Raw genomic sequence first — 26,216 nt, 5'->3', positions numbered from 1 at the left:
TGGAGATGGCAATTTGTTAAAAGGGGTTGAGATGAGGGATACTGTTTGTCTGGACAAAGGAAGAACCAGAGACGGCTCTTTTCTTTCTTGTTTGCTAGAGCCTCTCCAAACACCTGACCCATTTTAATGAAGAAAAAAAACAAAACAAAAAACACACCCCCCCCCCCCCCCAAACCAACAAAAAAACCAAACCAAAACCAAACAAACCAAAACCCCCCAAACATTACTTGTGGGAGAATATCCGTGGCAACCATAAAGGCACTCAGTGCAAGGGCAGTTTGGTTTGTATTTTGTGGGCTCAGATTTAGATGGAAATTTAGGTGGCTCATCATCTTTATGCCAGAGCAAAGGTATGTATATTAAATATTGGTGAAATATTGTATGTTGTAAGCATCGTCTGGAGGACATAGTCTCCATTGTCATGCAGGATGGTGCCCATCAACTGTGCCCAGAAGCACAAGGAATTGAACAGAGGAATCCAACTGAGAGAATGGGAAATGTTAGAGTTGAAGCCCAGATTAGGAAAGGACATTTCAGCCTGGATGCTGGGAAAGAAATTCTCACCACTCCTTTTAACTGATGATAAGCTCTTGCTTTTATTTTTTTTTTTGTGGGCTTGAGTGTGTGTCTATGCTGTACTGAATTACCAGCTGAACGCTGCTTCAGCATTGCTGGTTTCTGTTGCAGGTGTAATCATCTCTCTCCAATTAAAGACAGGAGCCACCAAGGTTCGGATTGTTTCTTCAAAATGGGGCAAAATGTGTTCACTGGTTTGTTTTCAGAGGCTGAAGTACTAGGAGTTGTTTATGTGGTGGGGGACGTGACATTTTAAAGAAACAAGTAGATGAGGTTCTGCACAGATGCTTAGGATCTTACCTGGTTAATACTGAGATACACACACCCCACGTAGACATGGATATACATACACATATATTGCTTTGCAAATTAGATCCCCCCCCCTTTTACAGTCTCATGCTAAAGTAAAATAGGTATCTTTAAAAAGCGTTGCTGTATTTGGATATGATAGATTATATCATGCATAACTAGTTTTTTGGGACATGAATGAAGGTATCTGCCATTTCTATTTTACTATTGCTGCAAGAAACATAATGCAGTATCTACTGCATTTAGTCATGATTTTGATTAAATTTTCTGCTTTCACAGTTTATTCATGACTGTGTAACTTGGATAAACTGCTGCATTTCCAAGTAATGTACCTTCTGAAATAATAGGATCCTCTCTCATTGTACAGTCTTATATCTGAGAGTGACAATTGTTTAATTATCTTATTATTTCTTTTGATTGCTGCTTAGTAGTAACTTCTCACTTGCACCTTGACTCTCTCCTGGGCAAGGAACTCCATTTTGGTAGCCTCTGTACAATGCACAAAAGAAAAGGTGCTTGGTCACTTAATTAAGGAGCTAGTTTGTGTTTAATAGATAACATTTACGTTATTAGTTAATGTAACATGTGCCCTTATATTACTCACAGTGTTTCAAACTTGTACTTAAGAAAACTGAGAATTCCTACAGCAAATTTTAAAGCTCAGTTTCAAAAAGCCACCCATCCTCAGTAAACCTGAAACAGAAACACTTTCTGGTTACAGAAGTATTGTTATTTTTGTAGATCTGCTAACTTTCTTTCAGAGACCTGAATATAGATGACCACGATAATATATTACCGCTTTTCTCATAATCTACTTTGTAATTTTGCTTATTACCATGCTTTGTAATGGTTTTACTGGCGTCGTTGTTGAACTGAATGGGGTTGTTAGCTGAGTCATAAACCACCAAGCAATTGTGGTATTTGCATTTCTAGCCCAAACTCTACTGTTACTTCTACGATCAGAGTACTAACTTGTTTCCTTAAAAATGAAGTAAAAGTGGCACACAGCGACTTGGTTTCTTGAGTTACCCATTGCCATTTGCTTCAGGCAGAAACTTTATTTCACTTCTAATCCTGTTTTCCCCTCCTAAGCAGTATTTTTTTTTCCCCTTTCATTTCCCCTTAAGTAGTCTTTAAAAGAATTGGGGCTTTGTTTTATAAAAATGCTAACGAGGTCAAAGTTTCAGATGTATTATTTTCTTACTGTCCAGATCCTTTTCTTGTATACCAAACCAGTTGCTTTGCGGTTCTGAAATACAAATGGCTTTTAGCCACGTAACTGAGCTAAGGGGAAGATGCAATGGGCAGGAGCAGGGAATGAGGGAGAGCCCCTGCCCTTGTTTCAGAGATTTGGGTATGTTTCTCTATTTAATATGCTGATGTTTGGAGAAAGTTGCAAAGGAAACGACCCTCAGGTAGGTAGTGCTCAGTTCCTGTGTATATTCCTGTGTAATACACGATTCTTTCAAATCCGTGGAAGGGTATCGGTATCTATACAACTAACTTCTGTAATGCTTTCAAAATCCTGAACCTTGCTCATGAATCTCACACCTCCTGTGACAGCGACTCTTCTCTGCTGTGGGAGAATGAGTTACTCCTATTCCATTTGATTTTTTAATTTTTTTTTTTTAAATCCTCATTTTCCTTTTTCAAAGGACAGCAGTTGCAATACATACCTTACACTTTATTTCCTTTCTTCAGTGCTCAGATCCTAGGTTTGGTTAGGGGTTTATTGTAATATTTTGAATAGGAAGTAGGTTTAGATAAGCATTCCAAAAAGTGATTAGAAAGCAAATACTTACTGGGATATTGAGCAGAGAAAGCTGTAATCTGCAACTGTCAAAGTGTTTTCAATATGGAAGCCATGTATCCATCACAATTTTATTTTTCTACAGAAAGGTTAAGTAAGGATGTTAAATTCAGAACTTAAAGAGAATTTCTTTATGAATAATATTTTTCCATAAAATAAAAATTATCCTTTTTATTAGAAAAACTGTCATAAATATCAATATGTTTCATAACACATTTTTATGGATTAATTTCAGAGATGGTATTTTTATGAAGTAGCTCTGTGATAGTCTTTTGCAATGACCAAGTCCTCTAATGTTTGACACTGTGTTTTTAGAGGCTTATTGCTGTAAACGTGTTCAGTGACTTGTTCTGTGTTAAAACTGGTATCACAAAAAGAGTTCAAAAATTAGGTTCCTAAAAACAATATTTAAAAATAGCTTTTTTGTTGAGTATTTTCTGAGGTCACAGGTATGCCAGTGAAGGATGAGTGGTGATCTATCTTTGTGAAGGCTGCATTAAAACTGCAGGACTTTTCAGAGCTTTTCCTCCTTAGATTTTAAAAATGGTTTCAGAGATGACTTATCACTAAAGCAGAGACAATTTTACTGGTGCCGGGTGAAGGGTGTGTGATCTGTCCATGATGGTGTTTGGTGTTCCGTACATGTTGATGTGAAGAAGCAACTGAAAAGTTGCAAAGGCTATGTCCTCTTTACAGAAGTGGAGAATAATTTTGTCTGCTGAAGTAACTGATGAAATTCTAACTCACAAAGCAGTGTTTTGATTTTTTGCCATAATGCCAATTAATTTTCCTCAGTGATGGGGAATTTCTTTAAACCTAATTAAAAATCAAAATACAGCATTTAACTTGTAATTGCAGTGTACTTTTTTTGCATACAAAGGAGGTATCAATTGCTGTAGAATTAATTCAGATAAATGGAGTATGGCTTTTATGTTATAATTGAATGAACTTCTCTTGATTATAAATAAAAAAAAATGTGTAATGAAGGTTTTTGTTGTTGTGGTTAACAACTAGCTACTTACCTTCATAAGTGTGCCAGATTTTTTTGCAGGGGCTGCACTGCTAAAGCCCTCAGGATTTCGACGTAGGGATTTTTCCAAATGCAAGCGTATCTTGATTATGATTCGCTCAGTCTTGTGTGAGTATCATTTATTAACCTTTCAAGAGAGAGGAGCTGGAAACTTCTAGTAACAAAGATATTCATAGATGTATTGAAATTCCAGACCGCTGGGACCAGGGTGCTGTGCCGGAGGGTGGGTTAGCACGGTGTGTTGTCGTGGTTTAACCCCAGCTGGCAACTAAACACCAGAATTGGAAAGAAAAAGGTAAAACTCGTGGGCTGAGATAAGAACAGTTTAATAGAACAGAAAGGAAGAAACTAACAATGATAATAATAACAATAAAATAATAATAATAATAATGAAAGGATTGGAATATACAAAAGAAGGGCTGCACAATGCAATTGCTCACCACCTGCTGACCGATGCGCAGGTAGTTCCCGAGCAGCGATCCCCCCAGGCCAACTCCCCCAGTTTATATACTGGGCATGATGTCACACGGTATGGAATACCCCTTTGGCCAGTTTGGGTCAGCTGCCCTGGCTGTGTCCCCTCCCAACTTCTTGTGTCCCTCCAGCCTTCTTGCTGGCTGCATATGAGAAGCTGAAAAATTATTGATTTTAGACTAAACACTACTTAGGAACAACTGAAAACCTCCGTATGTTATCAACATTCTTCTCATACTAAATATAAAACATAGCACTGTACCAGCTACTAGAAAGAAAATTAACTCTTTCCAAGCTGAAACCAGGACATGCGTTTAAAAAGATGATGCTCAGCCCCCTCTTCTATTACACTATTAAGTGTTTTTCCAGTAAAATGAGGTGGAAAGTACAGAAAAGTTAAATATTTTCAGTGATACAGAAATTTTGCAAAGGTTTGGGGACAGATGTCAAACCAGGACCCAGGCTTCGCTTGCAGTGAGAAGTCGTTAAAAGACTTGTAGAGTCTTCTAACTGAATGGGGTTGTTAGCTGAGTAGAAGACTTGTTCCCTCTAGCTGTTTGTGCCTTTCCCCTTTCTCTCCAGCTGGGGATGGGATGTATGAAATCAGCTGGAAAACTTTTGTTTAATAAGATGGAAGTGCCTTGTGACTTCCTGCTGAATTCTCATGACCTAAGTAAATAAGTTGCTAGTTAAAATATGTTATGAAAATAAGATGTAATGTAATAGACTAAACCATAGTCCTTAAAGATACAGAACTTAGCCTTATGTCACATAATGCTTGATATAGTAATAAAATACTTGATAAAGTAATAGGATATTACTGAGCTATATAATTATAATAAAATAAGAGGCACTGACAAGCAAGGTTTCTGGAGGACTGTTCTGTTCCATGTCCTTATCTAAAGGACTCTTAGGTCCTTAAGGAAGATAGCAAAATCAGAAATTACTGTGGAATGGAAAACAAAAATAAGTATCTTGAGATGATGTGGATAAAAGTTGTGGTTCTGTAAGAGGAAAGTAGGAAGTATGTGAGGGACTGGCAGCGAATTATAAACTTATGCAAGAATTGCCTAATGCAGGATTTTTTTTATAAACCTGAGAATTAAAGATTAGAAACGTAAGCATTTTCTGCTGACCTTTTATTTAAGGCAAAACCATTTGGAATTCACAATTTTGTAGGTTTTTATGTGAAATCTTACTTTAGATTTGGTAGCTGTAGTGATGGATTTGGATTTGACATAGCTTTAGGATGAAGCAAATGGGTGAAATAAGTCCACCTCAAGAAATAAGTCTGCCTGTGTCCTGACATGAAATTATTGTGCTTTTTGTGGCTTGACTGTGACTGACTTGGTCTGTTGCACTTTGAAAAGAAGAAGGTAAGATGTACTAGAAAATAAAGCATTGGTCCAATTGGGTGGTTTATTCTCTATTTATTGTAGATGGCTTTGTAAAATTAATTCCTTTGGTGTTCTAGAGTTAGGTTCCTGGAAGCTTCCTGGTGGCTTTGCTCATATATGAAGAAAACCTTAGCTTTGACAGTTTTGTGGCTCATCTGAGCTGCTGAGGGCACGGTAACAAGTGTGTGCTTCACAGTTTTGCTCAACCTTGTGTGTAGTGGAGTTCAGTCAGACTCCTCTTTCTGTGTCTCAGTCAGTTGAGGATTCTAATGACCATATAGCTGATGAGCGTTGTAACTGGTACATTGATGAGAGTGATTTAATGCTATTTGTTCTACCTGAACCTTTCCTACAACACTGCAGTGATATCTTGTAGTTTTTTCTCTGTGAAAACTGCAGCCTGTGAGGACATTGTCGAAATGGTGGGGAGGCAGGATGGGTGTGTTGTGTAAAGGGGAAGGTGGGACATCCTGGATAAACTATGCTGGATTAATGCTTGTTTCTTTGGGGCATTTTCCATATCCATAATCTTCACAGCTTTTTTAGATGATGGTAACCTGTGAAATCAGTCATCAAAATCCAAAACACGGATTGTGATGGATTCTGTCCTTGTGGTGCTCCAGTACGCGCTGTTTTGAATTCAGTGTTGTGTGAGCAGATGGTTACAACTTACCTTTCTGGTGCTGTCTTAATAGTACAAAAATTCTTGTATTATTAAAAAAAAAAGAAAAAAAATAGTATTTGCTAGGTTTGGTTCAGTTCAGCTGCCCCAGCTGTTTCCTTGTTTCCGTTCATGAGTTGATTAGAGGCAAGAAGTGGCAGGGCGAGGTGGGTTTCCCTGCGAAGCAGACTGCAGACTGAGGAGCAGCATGGGGCAGCGTGGTGCCTGTGTGCACAATTCCTCTTGACGTTAATGGCCATTACGAATATAAAGCAAGGCTAGCATGCGGTGATTACACATGAAGAGCCAAATTATTATTGTTAATGATGATGTGTATATGTTTCAGCGAAGGCTGGATTGCTTCTAATGGGTTTTCAATTCCTTTGTTCAATGTGAGATATTTCTGGCTCCCGAGTTCTTGTTTTAAATAGGATTCCCCTCTTCTGCTGTCTGTGAAACATTATTCCTGGTTTCTCACCATTGATGTATGCATTTTTATTTCTGCTGTTCCTTTTTTGGGGGTGGGGTTTTTTTTCTGTTTTCTTGTTTGGTTTGGGTTTTTTTTGTTGTTTTGTTTCGTTCTTCAACTGTCAAAATAAGCATCATGTTTTCACATGTATAATTTGCACCATATACAACCTATGTAAACTACGAGGGAAGGCAATACATTGAGGGAGTGGTTGGGAAGTAATGGTGGATTGAAAGCAAAGGAACTGGGGTTTTAGAGGAGGGAGGGAAGGGGAGGAAAAACATTCCTGCTCCTGGGGCTGAGCGTGCCCCAGCGGTTGGGAAGGTGTGACCACGGCGAGGGGGCTGCGGTGGGAGGGGTGCCGCTGGGAGGATGGATTTTGAGCTCTCGTTCAGGTAGCGATGTCCTGGATGGCACGCACACTTGTACTGCATTCACTAGGTGCAGCAAAGGAAAGTCTCCTGGGAGTGGTGAGACTTGTTTTCTGCCAGTTCTGTTTTATCGACATACCGTGTAGTTTCACCATACGTATGGTATGGGTCAGATGCGTACTGCTGGTGAGAGAAACGGCCAAGCTCTTTCTCCTCCTCCTCCTCCTCCTCCTCCCCCCCAGCTCCTGGCTGTGTTTCCTTGGACCAGTTTGTTGATTCAGTAGAAAGCTAGCCCGTCTCCCACCCTCCCTGGCCTCCCCTTCGGCACCCCATGTTGACGCCCCGACCTCCCCCTTCGCTCACTAATGGCATCGCTGCACGATTGCTAAATGCAGCGCAAGGTAGGGCTGCCCAAAGGGACCCTGCCTTTTGGTGGCTTTCCGAGTTGGGTAAAATTAAACACACCGGTCTGCGCCCTCAACCTCTGGCTCGGCTCCAACACGCCGCTGTGTCCGAGTTCGTTGCAAGGAGTGATCGCGGTGATCGGATGGCATCTCGGATGAAGGGTGGAAGTTTGCCTGATGTCTGTCGAAAAGGTTTGTGAGGTGGGTATAATCATCACTGGTTCTCTATGCCTAAGAAAGCTCCTCAGCACACTCAGAAAACCTTAGCAAGTCTGATTCGCTATGAGATGACAGGCCTTATTTATGCTCTTCCTACCCTTCTGTTCCTCTCTTGAGTTTCAATGTTTGGCAGTCCAGCCTGAGATACCCTCTGGGATGCTTCCCAGCCCGCCTTCTAATGATGCTAATGGTGAAACTGCATGACAGGTGAAGTTTGGATGTTAGCTTGCTTGTGGCAAAGAAAAGAGTATGAGCAGCCAAGCTTAAAACACCTGCCATTTAAAAAAAGAAATAAAAAAGTCTGAATGTTTCATCTGGAAACAAAGATTTAGCTGTTATATGAAGAGTCTTCATTTGCTACAGAAAACTGAAACTAAAAAAAAAATAAAAAATGTGGTGGTTTTGGTCAGTCTTCCCAATGGACAGAGCCCCGATAATGCTAATTACCATGGAAATACAATTTATTAGAGGTGCTGTTGGTGAATCTGAATGGTGTGTATTGCTCAACTTGTTAAATAGAGCTTTCAAAGAAGAAGAACACCAGAATAGTTAACCAGAAGGAAAAAAATAATGTGAAATTAGTTGTTTGTCCCAGGGAGCCTTCATAAAATATACCCTTTCTCTTTTCCCAAATAAGAGAAATAGGAGAATTTTAACATTTTATTGTAACTTGTTTGTTTAACTTCAGTGTATGTCTCCTAACAAATCAAGGGAGGAGCCATGTTGTGAGTTAAACTGAAAACTTAAGATCAGACGTATGAGTGAACCCAGAGGGCTTTGCTCCCCAAGATATTTCAGAGCAATTCCATTGAGTTAATTTCATTTATTACTGCTTTTTCAAAGTGCTTCATTTAGAAATTAAGTGAGATTTAACTCGGGCAACTCTAGTTTTGTGTAGTCATCACTAGTTTATCAAGCGTAGACAGTACTTTCCAAAAGATTTTTATTACAGCTTCAATAAATAATTTCAAGCTATGTTTTTGTTTTCTTTACTGTCTCGAGACTGAGAGGTTTCTAGTGGCCTTCAGGCAACTGCTTAATTTACCTAATGACCATTAGGGTTTGAAAAAGTGATCTTCATCTCTGTGAAAGGAGGTACAGATTAAAGGCTAGGAATAGCTGGCATAGCAGTTGGTTTGTGCTGATACTTCATTTTGGCAACAACCAGCTTTCTGACAACATTTAATATTTCAGCTGTTCTTAATAGGGCATTAGTTTATATGCCTTCAGTGAAGATTTCCTTTCTTGAGTCAGAGTGGAAGGAGAGAAATGTTACGTTGCATTTCTTTGTTCTCGCGGTTGTTTCTTGGTTGTGCTAAAAGATGTGCACGCAGTGCAGGAGGGAAGGGTATTGGGAGCAGAACTGGGTGGGAAAGGATAGAGGCTGCACAACTCAGGGAAGAACATCCAGATTTGGTCCGCGGGGCAGAGGGAGATAATTATGGTAGGGAAGAGAGAGGTGTGAGACAGTGAAAGTATGTTGGATGAGGAGCTCCTTTGGGGTAAGGAGAAGCAGAAGGTTGCATGCATCTGCTCATGATGCAGACAGTTTGGCTTTTACCCATGTATCTTCAAGGGTTTTTTCAACAGAGGGTTAGATTCACTTTCAAAATGCTAAGTAACTTTAAAAACAACCCACCTTTTTTTTTCCTTTTCCCTCTGAAAGGTACTTTGCAACTCAGAGTTTCTTCTACGTGTACTGTTGGCAGAATCTGAATCCTGAACCTTTAAATCTGCAGTGCAGACCTCTTGCGGCATGAGGGAAAGAAGCAGTTTTGATGATCTTGGGAAGTCAAGTGCTAGAAAGAAGCTTGATATATTGTTTCTTTGTATTAAAACTGTTTGGTAGGCAATAGCACAATAATGGAGACCCCGAGCCGGGTTCGAGCTTCAGGTCTGGGAGGGGAGTGCTGTTTGTAGGTTAGCGATAAAACAGCCAAAAAAGAATTACCTTGCATGATCAGTCCAAGAGTCTGTTAATTTATTGGCTTGGCAACAGTTGTATAGAGCTGCTACATGGGCAGGATAAAATTGCTTTAGTTTATAGGGAAGGGTAAGAAATCTTTGTTGTAAATAAAAGGCAAAGGGCAACCTGGAAATATGGTTAAAGCTCTGTTAAGAAGAGGCAGAAGCATGAATTTTCTGCCTTGCTTCTGAAAGAAGGATGAGGTGTGATCTAGTTGGAGTGATGACATTTAATTAAAATCGAGCATTCATCAGAAGCAAAGGTATGATTTTGTTGGTTTGTTTTCCTGTAGATTTTCAGGTAGGAGCATCCGTATGGTTATTGAAGCCTTCTTGCGAAGCTTTCCAGTGTTTGGATTCAAATTAGTGCTGGCTGTAGTTCTCACAATTTTCTGTTAGAAGGTACAGTAATGATACTTAGAATAAAAAGGAAGGGGAAACGATACAGGGTAATATCACACAGTTATGCAGGAAAGGTGGTACTTGGCTTTTTTTAATCTTCCCCTAGTTGCTTTAATAATTTATTCAGTGACTGTTGTGAGTCTGGGATTGATGAACAAAATAGTGGTAACTACAGAGCTTGACCCCACTTCTGAATCTCTCTCTCTCAGGAATGAGTACTTGTTTTGTTCTCAAGTGACCGTTTGGTACACCAAGTTAACATCTCTTGCCTGGTGTAATTGCAAGAATGCCCTAAGGAAATGACGCTATACCTTTCCTGAACAATAACAGAGCTGGCAGAGGATATGGGAATAAGATACTCTTAAGTCCACCCATGCTCACAGTATTAAAATGCCAAGCTAGGTTTGGACTTAAAATACTTGCTCTCATTTTTTATCTTAGTTGTATAGTTATGGTCTTAAAGAGTTAGTCAAGTTAGTGATGGACATTTTATGGGAAACAAACCCTGTTGTATTTCAGAAATTATGCTTGACTAATCGACATCCAGTGTTAATAAGTGGGCTGGAGGCAAATGCTTGTCCATGCTCTGAGACTGTAATGAGTCAAAGGATACTCCTCCACACACCCCAAGTCCTCCTGTCCCAAATCTCCCAGCTGTGCTTAATCTTGACGATCCGTGGATTATTCAGTTGCTTTTTTATTGGCAAAGAGCGGTTTAAAAAGCCTCAAGAAGCCACCTTCTCAACCGAGCAAAGTTTGTTGCGCCATGAAGTTGCCTTCAGAGAGGGTCCCCCAGCTGGAAGCGGATGGGTCACTGATCCCGTGTCTTGGGCACAAGGGACGCTTACCTTCGTTTCTTCAGTTAGCGTTGTGTTGGGATGGCTGTTGGAAAGTTTCCCACCCTGTTTTGCATGCCTGCAAGTAATAGGGAGTTTGCTTCTGGTTGGGTGAATTCCAGGTCCTGACTGTTTTATTTTCTGTATTTTTGCTTTAAGGATAACATTGAGGTTGTAACTTTCTGTTACTACTAACTAAAAGTATAATTAATATAGGGCTAATGCTTTGACAGGGAAAAAAATCCCCAAACCAGATGCTGGTGTTAATTGGACACTGAATTGCTTCAAATCATTCATTAGCCTGTAGGTACATTGTTCCCAATCACCTGCAGTTTCATTTCAGTCAGAAAGTGATAAGATAATCTTTTTTTAATTAAGGTGACATTATAAATTAACCTGTCAATAAATGGCATTCACTTTTTCAGCAGTGCAGTTACAAGTGGATGGATTTGCAGCAGTGCTCTTTAGCCAAAAGAGAAATATTGGATCCAGTGCTGAGTTGTTAAATACTAATGAATAATTTATTTAATGAATTTTGTCTTCCTCTGTTCACGATGTGACTGGCAGAGCACCAGCCTTCTCCAAATGTTCCATTCTTCGGAATTACTCTGATTTTTGGGGGCCTTACTGCTTCGATTTTTCTGCCCAGGATGCTAACTCCTTTGCCCTATTCTGGACTAGATAAGTACATTACCTGTTAACTTCCCCGATCTGGCCAAGAACCATTTTTGTGTTACAGGTTTTGGTGGGAATGTGTATTTGTAATTAGTTTTTAAAATCAGTTTCTGTGGAAGCTTAGCATGTGTGTTCTGCTGCAAACCTAATTGTATGAATGATCATGAAAGTGAATGCATAGTGGTTCAGACATCAAAGTGAATTAAAAATACGTCAAACTGCAGAAATATTTTATACTATATCTGGTCTGGTTCAGGTTATTATTCTCTTTTACAAGATTAATAGGACTTTTGGAAGAAAAGTGAACTGTCTCCAAAAGCATTACTGGAAGAAAATTGGCTTTCAATGCACATTTAGTGTAAAGAAATGTGTAATAAAATTCTTTCCAAGATTCATAAATGCTTGTACTAAAGGAGTCAAAGCTGTAAGTCCAGCTGTTTATTACTGACTGCTGAGGCAGCTCTCTTTAGAAGATGCTCTGCATGTGTAGTATCTTTTGACCAGATGTAAAAACAAACAAAACAAACACTGTGAAGTATTCTGGTGTACTGTGCTGCAGTGAAAATGAAATTTAAGGATCCCTGGAAGGGGGGCTGTATCGAGATGGGGCTTTTGCTGGACGTGTTGCTGAGATCTGAAGAGGTGGTCCTGAGGCATACCCGGAGTTGGTGAGCATCATCGCTGCTCCTCTTCATGGACTGCTGCTGCTGCGTTTTAAGCTCATGTGCTTCTGCTGCTGGTTCACCCCATGCCCTGCAGTAATCTGGTTTGCAGGAAGACACTTGACATTTTAAGAATTTGTTTTGAGCTTATTTTTCTCTTTGTCTGTCATCTTCTGACATCTGCACACAATTTAAAATTGTGATAGCACTGTCCTTACATCTTACTACCTCATCTGCTTCTCGAAGGCTACCAAATCTGCTTCTGTTGGAAGAGATTCTCTTGTGTCTTTTTTCTCCTCTCCTCTAGCAGACAGTTAAGTTTGGAGGTTGTTACTGAGGTCTGAGGAGATGTTTTTCCTTTCTAAGCATGCAAGAGGCGCACATGCAGGAGCTCCTATATAGACTCCGGCAGAGGCAGGAGAAAAAGGGCTTTGGTATTTATTGCTGGACCTCTGCTGGGAGCAGCTGTGGGACCCAGGTCAAAATATTTCAAGTGCAAATGCAGTTTGCTTAGTCCCTGAACACAGATTGTTCAGCTTACCTGGTCTGTCACAGGCAATAGCTTTTAACTGGTCTTTAAAATCAATTGGTGCGATAATGTTTATGGTACGCTGGCTTTTACTGAAAGTCTCTCTCCTGTAGGAAGCCACGACCCAGGTCCCGAACATTCGTGCTTTGAGCAGTAGTCAATTATTCAATAGCTGGCTTTTTTCCTGCTAACTATTTCCATGACGTTAGATGTGGTGTTATCCACAGGCATATTGGGATGCTGAAGTGGATTTTTTTTTTTAATTACTATTTTTGATTGATTTGAGAGGGCATGGGGGGGTGTGAGGATCTAAGTGAAAATAAAAAAAACCCCAACAAACCAAAACCAAAAAACCCAAGCCACAGAGCACTGAACAGTGTGATTCAGTTGCATTTATTCTGCCTTTGCAAAATACAGTAATTACTTTTTAATTCTTATATCCTGTCTGAATTAATTGCATTTTGTACTCGAACGTGTGTTCTTCTGAATTTTCTTCTTAATGGACTTCCTGCTTAACTGCATTTTTTCCTTTGTGCCCTTCATAGTAATGTAAATGTTTGTATTTATCTCCTGTTCCCAACTTTTTCTATATTCCCCCCCAGTTCATACATTTCAGCAGTGCTTTGAGCTCCGCTTTGTTTTGCCAGAGTTCACTATAAGTACCAGAGGTTGTTGATGTTCTGTCAGTTGGCAGTTTCACCTATTTTAAGGAAGACTAGGCAAATTCTATGTTACTGTATAATATTGTAGCAGTGAGGGCAGGAGAAGAACTTATATTCTCAGGGACTTCCAAAGGATCTGTAGCCTTGAGGAAAATGTGGAGAAAATGTAGATTAAATAAAAGAAATATATATTTTTTTACATTTCTAGTGGTGCTGTGACTCACCAGGAGGCAAGAAAAGAAGTTGATTTTCCTTCAGCCTCTTGCAGAGGCTGTGTATACACTTTGCTTAGGTTGTTGAATGGTAAGTAGAAAATTAAAGGTTGGCTGTTGTGCGGTTTCATCCTAAGTGGAGGAAGCTGCTCTCAGCTTAAAAAAACAGAGAGCAGGCTGTCTTCTCAGGGAAGTACGGGGGAAATACTGCACTAGATTTTATGCTCAGAAGGGAGCAAACCTGGTTGCCCAATGCTGGAGTAGTCTGAACATCAGAAAATACTTCACCTGAGAGAGTGGTCTTCTTTCCCTCTCTGGCCAGAAGATAGTCTTATGAATTTAGATTAGCACCATTTTAGCACCAGAAAAGGAGTGCAGGCTTGGTTTTAGCGCTTGGAAATATGAGTGCAAACAATTTTCTTAGCAGCAGGCATGGTTTTGCATGCAGTATGGAGAGGTAGCTGTGTGCTGGTCTGCTGTCAGCCCCTTTCTCATCTGTCTGTTGCTATTGACAGGCCAATTGTAGGAGTCTCCACTTCTTTAGATTTTATTTTTCAGGTGTTCAGCATGTGTACAGATTTTAATCTTGAAAACCAAAGTCTTTTCAGCAGGAGAGCTTGGGTGTACTTTGAACTGTGTATGCCTAAATGAAGGTCTGTGGCTTTGGTGGATGGATGCTTTTTGGCCACTCATGATTGATTTAGCTGCCAGCCTGAAGTTACTAAATGAATGGAAATTCTCTGAAAGAGAGACAGCGCCAACAGGCAAGCGCCTATTCTGAGCTTCCTCATTATGCCAGACAACAAAAATGTTGTGAAGCTGCATAACACTCGCATTGTGATTAGTTGCATCACTTATTCATGTTCTGCAACATAAATGCATTTGGATGGCTGACCATGACAAGCATTTCAAGAAGTAATGGTCTTTAAGCATCAGCAAAGACGTAATTAAGCTGAATATTGAAAAGAACTTCACAGCTGTGAGTACAGTTAATCAATTAAATGGGCTCTCGGAAAAGCCAGGGATGTTCTACATCAGCTTTCAGTCCTGTATTTTTTTGGGGTCCAAGAATAATGTAATTAATACCCTACTGAAGGTGGTAGAGACCAGCCTTCTGAACCTTGATGTGGAAAGTAACTGTCCATTAACCCACTGTCCCTGAAGCCTTTTGGGGAGCTGCTGTGCTGTAACCCTGCTGGGGGTGGGGACGGGGCGGGTTAATTCACAAGATAAGATGCTTTTATGTCAATTATAGGAAGCAGGATTGCTAATAGGAAGTTGGTGATGGTGTGTTCAGCATTGACATAGTGCACAGCGGCACGGCAGTCACAAATCCTTGGGCTCTTCCTTAGTAAAAGGAAATGTAATTTTCCACAAGAAGAAATGTTGCGCTGCTGTGTTTCAGCTATGAATGCCTTGGTCTTCAGAGCATTCACCGTGAGCCTGTAATGTTTTAGCCATAGTTACATACTTTAATTGCTTGATCTGGTTTTACAAACGCTGGTCTTGTGGCAGCAAATTGATCAAACTCTGAGGTTTCACTTTCTGCATGGTGGTTAACTTGACGGAGCGAGCCACGGACAGCCTGCTGTCATCTGAGCCCGTCTGCTAATTTGGGGTTGTTGGAAAGGGACAGGAGACATCCAACAGGCATCCAAAATCGTGCTTGCTTTGGCAGCGTGTATACTAAAATTGGAACGATACAGAGAAGATTATCATGGCCCCTGCACAAGGATGACACGCAAATTTGTGAAGTATTCTGTATTTTAGGGAAGTAGTCATGACACCAAGTCTGTCAGAGTTCAAGGTACGGCTGGACAATGCTCTAAGTCGTATGGTTTAGTGTTAGGTAGTCCTGCAAGGAGCAGGGAGTTGGACTCGACAATCCTTATTGGGTCTCTTCCAACTCAAGATATTCTATGATATTGATTCTTACGAACAGCAGGGAAAAGGGAAAGAGAAAAATGTCAAGTTGGCAGAGAGTGAAGTATAAGGAAACCACAAAGTAAAATGGAAAAGAAGAAATCACATAGCAAAAGGAGAGATTGGAAAGACTAGCAGCAGTGGTGGAGAAAGATATTAAATAAAGAAGGAAATTAAAAGTGAAAAGGAATGCAAAAAAGTGAAAGTCAGAGAACCGAATTGAGAGAGGAGGAGGGGAGGAAGGCAGTGATTTAATAGTGGCCAGGGGTAGAAGAGCCATGTTTCTGGAAGCTCACAGTAAAGTGGAAAATCCTGATTTGTGTGAGTTATCGTAGCTCCACTGCTGGTATCTTTATGAATCGGGAACATAGGAAACAAGTCTGTGATATCTTTTGCTTTTCAGTTGATTTGTAACTACTTGTACACCCAACTTCTCATCTCTGTGGGGCTCTTACCTTGGGTAAAGTGAAGAAATGGAATGGATGCATTATTGTCTTGAGGAATTATGATGCTTCCAAAGAAGTGTGTGATTTGGATAGGTATACAGTGGTAGAGTAACTTTCTCTCTGACTAGTCCTATTTATTGCTAGGAAAAAGCACTTGAAAGTTAAAATCTGTGGTGTTTCAGAGAGTAAGATGTCTCAGTGCTGTAGAAATTCAGTGGGATTTTGGTGACTAAGTTAGTTTTTTGAAATTTCTGGTCCTTAGATTCACAAACATTGCTGTAAATGTCCCCTTGCAATTCTTTGTTTTGCTTTGGTTTGTGTTGGCACCCCGTTTCCTCTTCATGTTTTTGAGCAGTCACCCTATACTAAATCAGACCTAAATAGACATATACCCCTAGATAGAGAACCTCTATCAGCTGTATTAGAATGAATGCAGATTAATATAGATTAACAAAATGGTGAGCTTAGATTTCTCTGCTAGTTCAGGTTATACTTTTTATTGCCTTTTGAAGAAGTGCTTTCCAAGATCACCTCTTTGGAGAAGTCTTTGTGTCGGACCTTTCTGTTACTGGTGGGTTTTTTGCTTTTTTCCCTCCTGTTGATTTGGGGATAGGTAGGTGTTTGATAAATGGATGCCTTAAGCTTTCACCCAACCTCTGTATCGAAAAACCACAACCCCCCATATTCTAAGGGGCAATAATTAACGTGCAGCAGTCTGTTTTAACTAGGAACAAATAGGGAACTGGCTGATACTGCAAATCACTAATAGGTGATTAAATGTTGAATGAGCAAAAATCTGAAAGTTGTTCTGCTACCTAGAAAGCCCTTGATGCTCTGTTTGTCCACCAGGTAGGCATTTCCTTAAAAGTATGGAGGTATAGTGCACATGGAATCAGCAACTCGGCCTATGCAGAAGGAAGATATTTTAATTCTTCATTTCAAGTGTAAACTAAAATCAATAAAATGGAAAAAAAAAAAGGTACTGAATGAAAGTGCTGGAGGACTGGTTCAGCAAACACTTATGCACATGGCTATCTTAGGTGTAACTAATTAAGAATATGGGCCTTTGCCAACATCAGCATGTATTGCATAAAAACTCAGGTTGAAGCCAAAAGGTAGATCAATTAAATCTTGGTTCATGCAAGAATAGTTGACAGTTTATTACTCAGCCTTTCAATTTGAAAACGTTACATTTATGTTTATAATTTACAATTAATATAATTCTCTGCAGAGCATTACTTCGTCACAGCTTAAGTTTCCAAAATTATGTCCTTGTAAATTTACAACTTTTCTGTAATACAGTTGCCGTGGCTTTGCCTTCCTCTGGAGATGCTCTTTTTGCAGTTTCAGTTGAGCATCAAACGAAGAAATGAGGTTCCTTGTCTTTATTTCCAAAAAAGGTGGATTGCCATCTTTACGTGACGTTATCTTCTTTTCTCCCCTGAAATGATAAGTAGATAATGGAATGGCATCAACGTTAGTAGATAGAACAGAAGGAGACTGAAAAAAATTTCCATAATGTTTTCATTTTAGCATCTTACTCTGCTGTCGAATGTTTTCAAAACCAAAGTTGGTTGAAGTTGTGTGTCTTCCTACTCTTTCTAAATTACCGCTAGTCTTGCTTGATAAACTTTAAGGATCACCAAGAATTGAAGCGGAATAATTTTGTCACACTGGGGATACTGCCAGTTTGGCCTACCAGCCCATAAATCCCCTGACAACTTCCATGGTAACTCTTCAACACAACATGCCTGGTTGTGTTGCAGCTATTAAGAAAAATCTCGTTTCTGGTAGTGTGAGACCTTTCTGAAAGGCCAGTTGTACTTTGTGGGGTTACGTCAGGGGGATCTCTTCTCTGGGTGCTGAGTGATCGGGAAGATCGATCGAGGACAGTCAGTGGAGCTGTGTGGTGTGGATCCACCCACCCCTGAGCCAAATGGTCAGACACTGCAGAAAATTCCTGGGGTCAATCCTGCAGCGTAAGTGGTTATAAAGAGATGGTGTTTTAGTAAGGACATAGTGATAGAATGAGAAATATGGTGTTAAGAGGAGTGAATGTTAGGTATATAGTGGAAAGAATAAAGAGAAACAAATAAATGGAAAAAGCCAGAAAGATACAGAAGCCATCAAGATGAGTTATATTTTTAAGGCTTCATTTTATTGAACTCATGTTGCTTTAACAAAGATAATAGTGAAAGGTATTGCCATAGATAGCGCTTTTCTCGAACTCAGTATTTCGGAGAGATTTTCTTTCAGAATGACAGCATCTCTGTCCCATTACTTGTAACGTGCATTTTTATTATGACTAGGAAACTGTATTTTTAAAAGAATAACTTTCTCCTTCCTTGCTATCTTGTAATGGAAGATCTTTGCAACAGAGACTTCTTTTCTACCAGTGTAGAAGGCAATTACAGTGTGGAGAATGCTCCTGGAATATAAATAATGTATGGATAGGAACAGTAGAACCATGTAGGTGGAGGACCAGAAAAACTGAATGTTTGCCAGGCTCTTTTATTATTTATGAAAGCTGGTGAAATCTAGTTGTCACAGCCCAAGATACTCAAAGATCTCAGTAAAAGCCATTCTTTTGCAAGTCGTGTTTCTTTAACCAAAAACTACAGTTGCACTAATAACGTTCTTTAAAGTGTTGCAGGCTCTAGGAAGTTTGTTATAGTTTTGTAGTTTGTTTTTTGTTTCTTGTTTGTTTGGGTTTTTTTAAACAGATTTTAACTATAAATTTTTGCTGACAAGTTCAGAAATTTACAATTTTTTGTCATATGGAGCTCTGATACAATAGACCTTTATACTTGTTTGTATTTTTAATTAAACTACCGGGTTTTTCTCTGAGGACCATGGAGCTAGTTTATAAAATGGACTTATCTTTAGGCACATTTGAAAATCCACGCCCTTAATGCTTTTGGAAGCCAAAATAGTTTTCAAAGATGGTTGTTAATAACCAGGAAGTTAGCTGTATGCAATATTAGCAGAATATTTTTTGATGTCAGTGTCACATTTGAGCACTTGGAGGAGCAGGGTTGATTATTGTTTAAGTAGCCCCAGCTGGGTTATAATGCACGTGTGATATATAGTGAGTGTGTGTATACTGACCGTAAATACAAGTGTACAGATAGCGTCTGGCCATAAAAGAAGTGGAATGGTTGCAAGCGTGCCGACACACGCCAGTGAGAAGAAAGAGAGCCCTGTAATAAAATCTCATTGAGGATGCAGAGAGTACGTTTCAGCATTAGGCATTCTCCTCATGTTTCGCATAAATGCATCCTCCTCTCATGAGAGGATGAGCAGTGCATTTGCACCGGCTCATTCAAATCGAATGTTGGTAAGAGTCTTGAGCAAACTCTGAACAGTCTGGCATTTTTTAAAGACAGGAGAAAGGTTAAGCTGTCTGCTGTTTAAACTGCTGTTTATTAGATATTTATTTGCTGACCGTGTGTATTGAAGGTGGTGTTGAAAGCATCATTGGCAGGATTTCGGATGGCTGCATAGCACAGGTCAGGATTATATTAAACTAAGGCTGTTTTTACAATAAAGTTTAGATCTTCATAAGTGATTTAGTATGTTGGTTTTATATCTGAAGACAGTGAGATTGTATTTTGCTGGGAGATAAGAGGGTAGGATGTGCCTTCTCTGTATCCTTTCCTTTTCTCTCTCTTACAGCACTGCAGCTTTAACTTTGCTTAGAGCCATAGTAAATGAGAAACTTCACTAGATACAGCATTTAGTAACCAGAACATTTATTAAAAATAATTAAAGATAGACTTCACTGTGAATGTTTTGTTTCTATTATTTTGGTTTACTGTTTCAAAAATAACGTAGAGCTCACTGAACCCGAACTTGCTAATTTTCTCCATAGTGCGCTCAGTGGCTGCATGGAGGAGAGTCACAGTCACTCTTTTGGGTGAAACACAGCGTCATCTTGCAGTGCCTTAGGCATATTTTAAAAGCATCACCAGTTAATTATAGAAAGAAAAGGTGAGGCTATATGTGCACACTAGATTTAATCTTGCATTACTCTCACAGTGAAGAGATTTATAAGAACCAAAAAATTGTTATGTTACTCTAAATTATTCACTTGTTTAACTCTCCCACCCTGCAACAGACACACAGATGACCACCACCTGTATATATAGCTGAATATCAGCAATAAATGCCTTCACTATTTCAGCAGGCCATCTGTTTTAATGGTGTCTTAAACATTAAGGAAAGTCTTGTGTTAGAAATGCTCCTGAAGGTGTTTTTTTTCTTCTTTTTCTCTGCATACACCCTCTCCCTCTGTTTTTATTTTTGTTATTTTGAAGGCACTCTTTCCAGGGCTTTAATGCTGATTTATTATTTTTATTTTTTTTCTTTATTTATTTTTCCTTGCCTTTCCCCGAGATAGCATAAAATGTCTTGCAAGACAACTGCTGCAATGAAACTTTGTGTTCCTGAATGTGAAGTCTTGCTTGTTTAGTGGAAGTTGTCTGCAATATTTGCTCAAGGGAGCTGTTGCTCTTAGAAAATGATGTTCAAAATAAGAGTGAATTACTTAAAAAGAAGTGTGTATTTCATTTATGTATATAAATATATGCTATAGACATGGTGTTTAGAGCTGGTTTTGATTTGTCTATGCAAAACAGACATGTATAGTAGTTGTGTAAGTGGCACTGTCTTCAGATGGCTTAGACGTTCTTCCATGGATGTTCTGGATCAGAGGTTCCTACAGGAATAACATGAGCTTGCATGCAGCTCATCTTGGGGTTGACTGGCTCTGGGTGATTTACTTAGAGTTGCTCTAAGTGGTGACATGTTCTGTACGTGGTTCCTTGGGCAGTTTGATTGCATTAGTAGTGTCAGGTGAATGGCAGAAACCAGGTGGTCCTGCTGTCATTACTGGTAGTAAACTGTGCATTGGTAAATAAACTTATGAAACCTATATAGCGTTTCAGTACTGGAATGTGGTTTTGTTTTGGGGTTTGTTTGTTTTTTACTAGGAAGAACAGTCTTGCACTGGGCTCTGTGTGTGTGTGTGCTGTGTGGGTTGGCAGTGACACTGGAAATGAAAGTAAGCCTGGAATCATAAGGCTGTAAAAATGTGCTCCAGAGCTAGATAAATGCTTTCTGCGAGCTTTCCAGGTATCTGCTACATAGGTTTCCAGAAGGTGTGGTTTGACCGTACAATTGCATGAAAGTGTTATATGAGCAGCACATAGCTTATTCAGTCCCGCAGAGATTTGTTCGAATACTCTCCCCTACCACCTCTGTTGCAGCAGCTCAGTGTGAAAACCCTGGTTGTGGTGGTCAGCTTCCAGTGAAAGAGGCTGCTGTGCAAAAAGGCAGACACGAAGCCTACCGACTTATTACGGTCCAAGGGAGTGCTTTGTTGCCCCCAGAACTGTTAGATGCTCTGGATTTGACTGTATTTTTTGCTTGGTACAGTGGAGAATGACAGGCAACTCTGTAATGTGCCAGTGTTTGTGTGGGGAAAAAAAGTGATGCAAGTTGAGACTTGCACCACTTTCAATTCTGGCTGAAAGGCTGCAAGACGCTAATCTTCCCTAGGCTCAACGGCCCTCTTCCTATCCCATGCACACAGCAGGTTTTGATTGCACTCAGCTTTAGGCTGTTAAATTCATGTCAGTTTTGGGGGGGATGTGTGGGTTTAGTGTGGTGGGGTTTTTTTTGTTTTTGTTTTTTTTTTAAATCAACCCATTTTGTACTCTTCTTTGACAACTGGGAGTAGAATGCCAGTATTATCTTAAACATTAATTAACTTTCAGTACCAGAAGATAGCTTCGTACTCTTCTGAAATCTGATGATTAATGCTTTTGTTTACTTCTGAGCGATATGTTGTTTGTCATGTCACCACTGAGGTCCCGCTCCTTTTCTAAAATGGGTGTTCTTGGCTTTGCACAGGCAAACATTTCCTTTTCGCTTGCAGAACTGCCTTAGCTTCTTGTCCAGAATCCAAATAGAGAATGGAGTTTAAAATTTGAATTAACCTTAGAACAACATTTAACAATTGAAACTTAACATTGAGTTTCAGTAAGTTAGTTATTCCTTTCTCCTGACTACCTGTACGAAAGATGAAGGTGATGACAGCCCATTTTCCTGCATGTAAACAGGGTGCTTTCAATAGTGCTAATTAGCTGATTCTTCTGATAAGCTCAGAGCTCTAATTCTGAAATAATACAAAATGAACCAGTCAGCAGCTCTGCACGTCCATCTTTCACTGTTGAATACTTGAAACATTGGTATTCTAGGAGAGCTGTCAGCCAGTTCTCAATCAATATTTACAGTATTCAACTTTCTCAGAGAACATACAGAATATCTCCGGGTGTATTGTAACGTACTCGCCACCTGTGAGCGAGTGCAGCCTTTCGCTCGTTGGCAGAGAAATGTCCGAGGGGCTGCGTGGGTATCCCTGTGACGTTTCAGGGTGGTGATGGAAGAGTTAGCCATTTATAGAGGATATGTCTGAGCTGCCCCAGAGAAGACCTAAACCAGTACATTAGAAGAGGTGGAAAGAAAATCAGAGTTAACATTGTTTTTGTAAGGGTTCGTCATTATCTTTGGAAAGTGTAACTTCTCTGCTGATGCCCGTGAAATTGTCCATTTATAGTATTGTGCTTCCACAGCAAATTTCTATGTTTGTGTTTGTATGCTTACGTTGTAAATGCATGTACCATGTCTGCTTCTGATGGATGTCCGCTGAATGCAAAGGCAGACTCTGAGGAAAAAGAGTGCTCTTATGCTAAATTTAGTCGGCTGCTTACTCATTTTGCAGATGGGAAAAAAAATCTTCTCTCTTACTGGGATGTTGAGGATAGCTAGCAGCTCAGAGGTTTTCAGAAGCTCCAGTTCAGGGAAAATACAGGTATCTCTAGAACAATTATAGGAAATGGTAATTTACAGGATATTCTTAATATACACCTTTTTCCTGGTTAGAATTTAATTCAAGAAGGAAAATATTCCAAATTGAGGTAATAGAAGTGGTATTTGAAGTTGTTTTTTCAGTTCAAGCTATAGTAATTTGGGAAGGTTTTGGTCATTTTTCCACCCATCTCACAGCTGCATAGAGGGGAAAGGCCCAAAACTGGGCTCATGCTCTGAGAAGTGAGCTCATCACCTTACTGGTGACGGGTCAGTCAGCTTGGAGGTGGCCATGAGCTGCCTTTTTGCCCAACTGTTCTCCTGGGAACAGTCCCTCTCCAGGTTCTTTTTAGGGAAAGAGAGGTAGCTCCATGTCTGGGGACAGCTGCTTCTGCGGAAGAGCCTCGGTGTTTGGCAAAGAGTCTTCCTTTCAGACCCTGAAGAACAATTTCAGATTGTAATTTCCTTTGGATTTAGAGTGTTACTATTAACGTGTGAAGAAGCAACAAGGTCCTTGAATTGATGCTGTCATACTAGACTACTGGATTGTGTATTTGGTTGAGCATATGCAGTACACATCAGTCAAACTTCATTGAAGAGGACGCTGCAGTTGTTGGAAAAAGCTGTGAATTAAATTAAAGGGTAATTATAACTCAATATTTTTTTACATAGACTTTCTAATAAGTTGAAAAGTTATTTGCCAATGAATACAGTTCACTGAAGTTCATGCTTTATGTGTATCAAAGGGATAAGGCTATACGTGTTGTGTGAAGTAGCAACAGTACAATAAAGTCCTTGCTGCAGATCAGGCTGTCTTGCATCAAATTTTTCTTGGTCTTTGAAAATCCTTCTGCAGTCATTTTTTTGTTAGTTTTTTGTTAGACTTTTTCCCACTCAACATTTAAGATACGGAAAATGTAAATGTCAGTTCCATATTAAGGATTAGCTTTGGGCTTGGAGAAGAAAGCATAAAGTTAATTGAAAGGTCATAAATAAATCAGTGCTTTTCTTGTGTGTGTTTGTGCATCTACTTTTAAAAAATCTGTTTGTAGAGAAATAAATCTTTAGTTTCTAAAGAAGATCTGGATAAACTTTTTATGCTTATTGACCATCTTAGCTGCAGTCTGTAGGATTCTCCAGTTCTTAATTACTTGAGAAAACTGTTAGACAATTTCAGGAGCTGGCTGTATTGCTTCAGAAACAAAAAAGAGACACCACATTCAGTGCTAAATGAAAAAAAAATTCTAAAAACTTTAGCACCTGGTATCAAATACTTAATAACAGGAAAAGGAGAACAAGAGAAAGTGATGTTTATTGCAAGAGAGACAGCATTTCATGAAAAGTTTGTGGCTGTTTATGGTGCCATATCTTGGAACAAGTTCGATTTCTCACTTTCAGTGAGGCTGTATAAAATAAAATGCCTACCCTGTGAAAAGAGGAGTTTGTTCAAGCCCAGAAATGTGTTATGAAATAGGGTTTTTTTCTGTTGCAATTTTTGATCCCCTGGCACTACAATTTTTTTGTTTCAAACCAACAAACGAACCAAAAATCCCAAGCACGTAAAAGGGAAAGGTATCGAACAATCCAAAAGTTGTAACTTGAACAGTGCATCAAAAGCTTGAAAATAGTTGACTGCGTTATAAGTTCGGTGTTGGCTGCACTTAGATGTGTGTAAATGCTGCTAAACTATGTAAAGATAGGTCGGTGCAATGGAAGGGCTTGCAGGAGTCCCAGCTGAGCTGCCGGAGGTGCCAGAGGTACCGTGCAAGACCTGTCTGAAAAAAAGTTCTGCGGGAGCTCTGCATTCAAACAGTTGCTATTCAGACCCATTGAAACTCAAGGGTTTATAGTAGCAGCCTGTAACGTACTTATGTACCATAGTATCATAAATACTATTGTGCTTTTGGATGAAGATTTAAGTATAGAAATTTGCCAAGTGATGATTATTAAGCCATAAAATATATACACTGTGTTTACAGAAGTAGTGAGCTGATGCAAAAGCATGTTTTTAACATTCAAGGGGACTTTTTTCTTAAAAATTGTAAATGTGATTTTTCAGAAATATTTCTATTTTTGCATAATAAGGTCATGTGAATGAATATGATCTTAGGAGCACAATAATTAATACACATGTGTGGTTTTAGAAAGAAGATTTCCAAGAGAAGTTTTTTAGGATACGTTTTCTGTTTAATGAAATATCAAACCTTCTTCAAGCACTTGTTACGGTTAAGTTCCCTCAGTAGTGGTGAGCAAGTGACCCTGGAGGCTGTGGGTCCCATGGGAGCACTGTGCAACCTCGGACTCCACAGGACCAGGGGACAGCAATGGCGTGCAGCCCTTCTGCTTCAAAAAAACCAAGGAATCGGCAGCCAGCCAGAGGCAGAGAACCTCTGGCTTTGAGCAATGGGGACACCAGTACAGTTCATGGGAGCAGCTGGCTCTTCCACCGCGGCAGGGGACAGGGAGGGTCCAGCCATGGCGTAGGGTCAGTAAAATAATCTCCTGTCACCTCCTTCAATCCCCTGGGTCTACGGTGATCTGAACTGTGATACTTTTAGTTATGTGTAGTCGCTAGAGCATCTCGTTGGGCTGCAGTGACTTGGTACCGTTTAGAGCTGGTATTTCATATTTCATAAAGGCGTAGGCAATGCAGAAGTAATGTGGGGGAGCACTTAGTTCATGTGAAAGGGCTTTGCCAAACAAAACTGCGCTATATTGTTGTGGGGTGAGGATGTTTTAGATTTTTGCAAAGTATTTTGTGTACGATGTGCTCTAGATTAGCTATATTTTAAAAGTATAATATGAGGTTAAGGAGTGAAAATTTTGTATATCTTAGTTATCTGCCTTCTCACCTTTTTTTTCAGAGCTTTTTCATACCCTGTTTCCAGGTGCATTCTCTTTCCACAGATCCATAGTTCGTTAGTGGTAGGTGGAAAATTTCCTCTAATAAATGTCATCTTGCTCCTACTTTAATAATTATTAGAAAAGGAAAAAAAAGAAGTTTATAGTCTAAGGAGGACATAGTGGTGTTTTTTTTCATTCCTCTATCTTGGTAACTGTGAAATTAATACTGAGCAGGTGCTGTGCTCAGAAAACAAATGTTGAACATAATTCTGTTTTGAATTAAAGTGGCACCATACTAGTGCATATATCATTATTGATACTCTCTTGGGCCCTGTGAAGCACATATATCAATGTTCTGGACTGCGAACCCCTTTTCTGGGATACTAGAAAAGAGTAACGGGGAATATATGAAAATGATGAAGTGGAAACTGGCTTTTCTTAGTCTTATAGCCGTGCCTGTTATAAATAGG

The 26,216-nt window shown here is 39.6% G+C and overlaps 1 protein-coding gene and 1 non-coding gene across 5 annotated transcripts in view; both read left to right on the top strand.

Annotated features, from left to right (window-relative positions):
- The window catches only part of FRMPD4 (FERM and PDZ domain containing 4), a 410,939-nt gene that overhangs the window by 198,992 nt on the left and 185,731 nt on the right, over positions 1-26,216 (top strand). The gene's annotated exons all lie outside the window — the stretch shown is intronic.
- On the top strand, positions 15,326-15,432 carry LOC138681965 (U6 spliceosomal RNA). Its single transcript, XR_011322205.1, has one exon. It is a non-coding gene; the product is annotated as a U6 spliceosomal RNA (small nuclear RNA).

Source organism: Haliaeetus albicilla, chromosome 25 (genome assembly GCF_947461875.1).
Source record: "Haliaeetus albicilla chromosome 25, bHalAlb1.1, whole genome shotgun sequence".
Taxonomy (NCBI): Eukaryota; Metazoa; Chordata; class Aves; order Accipitriformes; family Accipitridae; genus Haliaeetus; species Haliaeetus albicilla.
Note: the sequence above shows the minus strand (reverse complement) of the source record. Positions and strands in the feature narration are given on the sequence as shown.